Below are 7,417 nucleotides of genomic sequence, written 5' to 3'. Positions count from 1 at the left end.
TGTGCCGAGTGAAGCGATTGAGTTGAGCCATGTCACACTGTGACAGGTTAAAACGTGTTCAATAACCGTCTGTTTGTCCCTCCCCTCCCACTCTTGGTTCCCGAGTTATAGGGTCAGTCTCGTTATTTTTGTGTCGGACCTAGTATACTGTTAGTTTCACTAAACAAGTTTTTAAAAGGTTTAATATAAATATAAAACAAAGACATTCGATCAGCTGATGAAAAAGTATTTGAATTTGAATTATGCGAGTATTTTGGTTAATACAGTAAAGGTAAAACCATCATATTTATATTTAAAAACCTGAGTGTATGTCTATATCACTATTCTTACAGTCAACTCTCTGAAAGACATAATCATCAAAAAGTTGAAGAATATGATAAGTTTGTCATGGTATCTTTGCTCACTCATAGAAATATTAAATATACTCACTGAAGTGTTACTGCTGGTTAAGTCATACAGGCGTGTACTTTGCAGAGGACTGCATGCCCCATTGAATGGGCAAGAGGTGAAGGCGGTTGGCCACCCTGCTTGTCAATTTGTCAGCTGCAACAACACAAAACTGTCAATTTCCTTTTAATAATATTACTTTATTCATGCCTATAATCTCATTAATAATAAACTGTATACTGTACAGTATACCACCATGCCAAGAGCACTTATCTACTTTACCTAACAATTTCTCTCCTCCTCATAGGTTGTCCACCTATTGGGGTAAGGACATTTTTTGACAAGAAAGTAATACTGTACAGTACTGTATTTAAAATATCATCATCAGTGGAGTAGTTCAACGATATTTCCTTTTACGGGTCACTTCGGTTTCATTTACCACACTCAAGAAAATGAAAATATATTTTTTCCTATGCAGATTTTTGTTGATTCCAATTTTTTTTATATGAATAGCAAAATATTATAACTCTTTAAACTTTCAATGTTCTACATTGAAATGTTAAATTATTTAGCTCTAAATTGCTTTGCCTATCTATGTTTTGCAGGTTATTATATAGGTTTAGCACATCTTCAAATCGCATAGAAGCACTTACTTTTAGACAATTTCTACCTCATATATACATTCCTCAACCCTTGAAGCCTCTTGGAAAATTTCTTTCAGAAAAATCGCACAAGTGAGGTACGCCTAAGAAATTAATCAATAAATCTCCACCCAGCCATTTCTTGTCCCACCGCGAGCTGTCTGGAGCCGTGAGGTGTATTAGCGGTTAGTGTGTTAGGTTAGGTTATGTAGTTAATTTGTGAAAGTTAGGGGTCTAGATGTTTGGTTTCTGATGTATTTGGATGTATTTTGTTCAGATCTCACCTTCGTTTTTATGGAAAATAGCTGTTTTTGATCAAGGATGACTTGCATTTTTTTTTTTAAACGATGCATTTCCCATGGAAACGAAGGTCAGATCTGAACAAACACACAATGTACATCAGAATCAACACATCTCGTGAAAAAATTGAGGGTGTGCTAAAACAAATAATTACCGTTTTGCAAACCTTTGAAAACCACCTAATCTATAAAAATCCTAAAATTATAAAACAGTTATCTATTCGTGTTTTCGGTGTTTAGCATGTGTTGGTGTAGTTTTCGGTGTTCAGATGAGATGGGGATGGGGTGGGGGGAATCCATAACTTGAAAGCGATTTTTAACCTTTTTATAGGTTTGGAAAGGTTAGGTAAGGTGTTCAAAGATTTGTTTGGTGTTCTTTTAAGTATTTTACCCCACATTTTAACATTTCAATGTAGAAATTTAAAAGTTTAAAGGGCTACAGTATTTTTTTCCTATTAATTTCTCCAAAAACAAAGAAGGAAAAGAGAATTACTTTTTGGAAATATACCATAAAAATCTACATTGGAAAAATATTACCATCTTTTTGAGTGCGGTACATGAAACCGAAGAGATCCCCTTTTACAAACCGACTAAAATGTACTGTTAACAAAAGTGCTCTACATATTGACAATAAAACCAACAAACATCTAACGTAAATACAGTATATTAATATATTAGACAAAAACTTGCCTAATCTTGAGTGGCATCACTGACTTGATAAAAAAAAAATTCACAAAACTGTCTGACTTTGGATTGCATATTTCTTGCTTAGATTTGTGGCAATTTTTCCTCTACATAACATTGCATTTCACCCTACAGTGATTTTTCCTTCTGTCTACTGATTGGTCACGTCTAATCCAACCATAGTTATATACCCTGGGCACTACTCAACAATAACTGCAAATACTATATGGGAATAAAAATATTAATAAATCTGTGAAATTAAATTTAATAAATCAGCCTTGTTAGTTAATAAGTGTTAAAAGACATAGCAGCATATTGGATTTTTAGGGCTATACTCTATTATGGTTACTACATATAAATTGTCTTATCAATAATACATTACATTTAGGCACAGGATACAGGTACAGCAGCCATATGTGAAACATCGATGTCTACCGGTATGCAAGCTGAATGTGCATATGTGGTGGGCAGACTACACAATGATAGTGTTACTAAGATGGCCTTCTTTCTGACTAACCTAACCTAACCAAACTTAACCTAACCTAAACTAACAACCAAACCAAACCTACTGTATAACCTAACCAACCCTAATCTATACTAAAACCTAACCTGCATTATAACCTAACCTACCCAAACACCTATCTTAACCTACCCAAACACCTATCTTAACCTACCCTATCATCTATCTTAACCTACCCTATCACCTATCTTAACCTACCCTATCACCTATCTTAACCTACCCTATCACCTATCTTAACCTACCCAAACACCTATCTTAACCTACCCTATAACCTAACCTAACCTAACCATTAAAAACACAGTCCATCAATACGGCTGCCATACCTACATCCAGTGTAATTTTTGGCATATGGCAGTCTTACTTAAAGTACAGTATATGAATTACATTAATTGGTTAAATTTCCTTCAGTCGTCCTGTTGGTCTGTGCATAAATATTCAAGCTCTAATAATGTAAAACAGCCTTTTAAATTATGTACTGGATACAGGTACAAGAGCGGTATGCCCAAAATCACAATGGATGTAGGTATGGCAGGCCTAATGACAGACTTTGTCAATGGTTAGGTTAGGTTATATGATAGGTTAGGTTAGTTTAGGTTAAGTTAGGTTAGTTTAGTCAGAAGGAATACCATCTTAGTAGCTATAATTGTATAGTCTACCCACCAGACATGCACATAGGCTGCCGTACCAATAGACATCGATGTTTCGTATCATGTGCCTTTAAATTACTCATGGGCAGCCACATTTAACTCACTTTGTCAACAGTTTCTGCTCACTACTTACTGTCTTCTTCTTGAAAAACACATTTTATAAATCACTACAAGTAAATATCAGTGGATAAAGTGTTAGTTTCGGTCGTCCGGGGAAACTTGGGTATTTAAATATTGGAATCAGTAGTAAAGACAATCCTGACACTTTTTCTATAACCCTAATGACAAAATATATGATATATTGTAATAGTGTACGGTATAGGCATAGGTCCTTAAATCCAGGACCCTTGAGACTTAAGACCAAACCGAGTTTAATGAATCCTAACGTAGGTCATTCATAGGTCATATTACCCCTGGCGTACAAGTGGGCTTCTACGAACATAAACTCAACTGAACATTTGTTTAACTTCTTGGACTACAAAAATGAAGAAAACAGCGTCAAATGCATCTTCTAAATAAATAAAAAATTACCTTAAATATAGTTGATAATTCCCCTGACACGGTTTAAATGGCTGTCACCTGATGGCCGTCCCGCTGCCACACAGTCAGTCGACGGCGGTGACCAAGAGAAGCATCTGCAAGAAGTTACCTCAAATATTTGGTTGTTTTACCAATATTAAATAAAAAAAGTTACGTGTAAGCAGTAATAATATTTTATTAATGCCAATAAATATAGAAAATATGACCATAAAACCAAAAAAATAAATATTTGTATTTAAATATGAAAAATTATAAAATAATAATATTTTCTTAATTCAAATAAATATGGAATTGGTTTTAAATATATGGAGTAATTTATTAGATCATACAATATTTAGTTGCAAAGTTTATAATTAATTGTGAACTTTTTACTTGTATTAAATGTCTCGGGTGATTGGTTATCCTCTTTTGGGGAACTTCTTTATGTAAATGACTAAAGTAAGGCCAATTAACGCTCTTTTGGTGAAATATCCACCTTTAAGTAGATTATGTTCAATGTTCCATTTATTTAGTGTATGTATGCAATGCTAATTTCTTTATTTTGTTATTCCAGAAGTAAAGCAAACGTTCAAATACAACAGTATGACTGAGGAAGCAAAAATTGACTTGGGAAGAACATTTAACTTTACCCAAGAAGGAAATGTTCAGTTCTTGAAAATCTCCAGTTTTCTGCGATATAGTTTCGAAGGTCTGTACTTGTACATTTATATAATTTTATTATTTACATTTTTGTTAATTTTGGATGCTAATTCCTCAAAAACTTATACTATTGAAAAAAAATTTTATTTCACTTGTTGCTACTAATAGAATCTCGGGACGGTTTTCTTCAATGGGATTTCTGGCTCTATTTGTGTATAAACAAGATATTTGACATTTAATTATTTATGTTCATGCATGGCGGTACACACCCAGAACACCGAACAACTAAGGAGCCACCCAGTTAGGTTAGGTTTGGGTGGTTATGTTAGATTCATATCTGTTTTTTAGGTGATTTTTAATGTGTTTTGAACTTTTTACCCTGATTTTTATAGCAAATCTCTAGATTCTGAGATGTGAGGGGATGGCTTATCTCAAAACTATTTATTTGCAACTGAAATGAAGATTAAATTCATGCATAACTCATCAAAACCCACCAGAAAAACATAGTTGTAACTTCGTTTTCATTTAGTGGCAACAAGTGAAACTATACTGTACGTTTCTTTCATTTACTTGTTGACAGTTTTGTTCATTTCAGATGCTAATTCCTCAAAACTCATACTATTTTCTTAACCTATTTTTTCTAGAGCAGTTTTTGATGCTTAATACAATGGCAATAATGAATGTTTGCAGGAAATGGATAATAATTTAGTTATGACCCTTCTTTCCCTGTCCCAGCAAAGGTGGACAAGGGCTCCAAATCAGATGGTAAAAATGGAATTAAAAACAAAACCAAAATAACTTAACCTAACCAATCTGGTAATTGTATTCATTTACTGGGTAAATTTTTCAGTGTATGTTAAAGGGGTAGAAAATTGCATGATCATAAATGGTTAATGGCAAGATGCTCTTATGCATAAACTTTTAAAACTCAAGTAGCATATAAAAGTTCAATACATTTGAGAAACCATGAATTAATTCCAATACCTGTACAATACTGTATGCTGTATTCAATTCAAGACTTAACTGTTTGAGGTGTTGAAAGCTTTCAGTATACAGTACTGTATATACCTGTATTTATGATGAGTTGAAGTACTTTTTCTTGATGTAGGCTGTAGACAAACTTTAGGAGGAGAAAACTTATTCTAAAAGATCTTGTTTATTAAACCAAGCTAACTGTTTCACTTATTTCATTATTTTATGTATTTTGTAATTTTGTGCAGTACAGTACAGTAATACAGTACAGTGTAGCTTATTGGGAGAAGTGCAGATATCTAGAGAGCTCATAAAAACATGGTAGAAATTATTGGCATCTTGTGGAAGAATATTGACAGTAAAACACAGTGGTCATATACTGTAGATTACGCTGTGTAGGACATCTCTGTACATCTAACAGTGGGGGGCAAGTGCTTATTTTCCATTCTAACCTTAAATTGGTGGTAGGAACTTCATCATTAAGATGGTGGAAAATTTTATCAAAACTCTTGAAAGAATTTGACCAAAATAGAGCAAAACTCTAAAGCATATCTATTTGCTGATGGAAAAACTAATTCAAAGAGAAGAAATTCATTTTAAATTTGATCATTTTTAGCAAGTTGCATGAATATATGTAGAAGCATGTCCATTGTAGGTAGGTAGCTGTTGTGTTAATAATGCACAGTACAGTACAGTACAGTACAGTGTAATGTCATTCATAGATGACTGGTCAAGAGTGATTCATCACTCAAACTAACCCTGCCATTCTTATGTGGGTTTGACCATTTTGATTTGTTATTCAAATAAAAGAGTTGATAATACACTAATGGTGGCACTTAATATACCAGAAAGTTTGAATGTAAATGAAGGTGTGTATCTGTGAGTGTTTGTACCTTGTAGTTTCAATCTTGATCTCACATCTCAACAACATGTCACAGTGGTGTTGTTAATGTTTTAATGTTTCCATATTTTAATGTGTCTTCCATTTCTAACAATATTTGTGTTGGTAACAACAGGTACAGAAGAGCATTGGGTTGACCCTGGACATGAAACCCACAGAAGCTGTTGCCACAGCTACCCCCCCTCCTCCTGGGAAACTCAGCCTCCACCACGCGGTCTCATACCTAGAGGTCTTATGAGGTAAGGTGAAGTCTGGTCATGTCAGGTGGGAGGGGCCATGATAGCAGACTTTCCCCTTTGATCTTCTTGTGTCCATTAGCACCTTGACCACCCAGCCTACCCTCTTATCCATCCCTTCCCCATTGAATCCCCTCTCTTCTCCCCCACTTTCCCTTCAAGGACTTGGTCTCTGCATATACCTATAACTAAAATGCATTTCATGAGGCTCTGATTCTAAAATGTTTTACATAATCCCATCTTAGATATAAAACCTGTACCCCTGTATTTTTACATATGTTTGAAACTGAGTGTATTTAAAATTCTGCTTAAATAAGTAAGTACCATTGCTCTTCCCCCTCCAGCACCCGCCAAATGTTACGTGGTGTGAATAATTCAGCCACTAATCAATTCAAATAAAAAAGTGACATCACCGCAGCCACAACCCCAATCGGAGGGACAATTTATATTAAGTCTTTTTAGTCAGACTCATTCACTATGGAGGCAACAATCAACCATAAACTCTTCAACTGAAGGAGCTTGATAGCTACTTGGAATGTCTAGGGAATGGAATGGAGTTACTGAGGTCTTTCCTGACCTTATGTGGTTTATCTCTGAAGGCTAACACTCCTCTACTTGCATCTGCTGCTTGTGAGCATCTGTTTAGTCATGTTGGGTATATTATTTATTATTTAGTGGATTTGTTACATCCCAGGGGGCAACAACCATAGTCACAAGACCATGCGGTCAGACACTAATACATTGGTAGCGTACAAGAATTAAATCTAAATTATTACGAATAAGGTGGTTACTTATACAATAGTGGTTAGTGACTCTCCCTGTGGTAGGAGGTCCCTAATTGTGGGTCAGTCAAGACAATACAGTAGAGTTGAATGGTGTTAGCATTGGAACAGTAACAGAGTTTATAGGGAGAAAAGTGTGGGTCATCCCCCACCTCAGATACATGCCAGA

The sequence above is a fragment of the Homarus americanus genome, unplaced genomic scaffold, assembly GCF_018991925.1.
Source record: "Homarus americanus isolate GMGI-L3 unplaced genomic scaffold, GMGI_Hamer_2.0 scaffold27153, whole genome shotgun sequence".
NCBI lineage: Eukaryota > Metazoa > Arthropoda > Malacostraca > Decapoda > Nephropidae > Homarus > Homarus americanus.
This window is presented reverse-complemented; position numbering follows the sequence as displayed.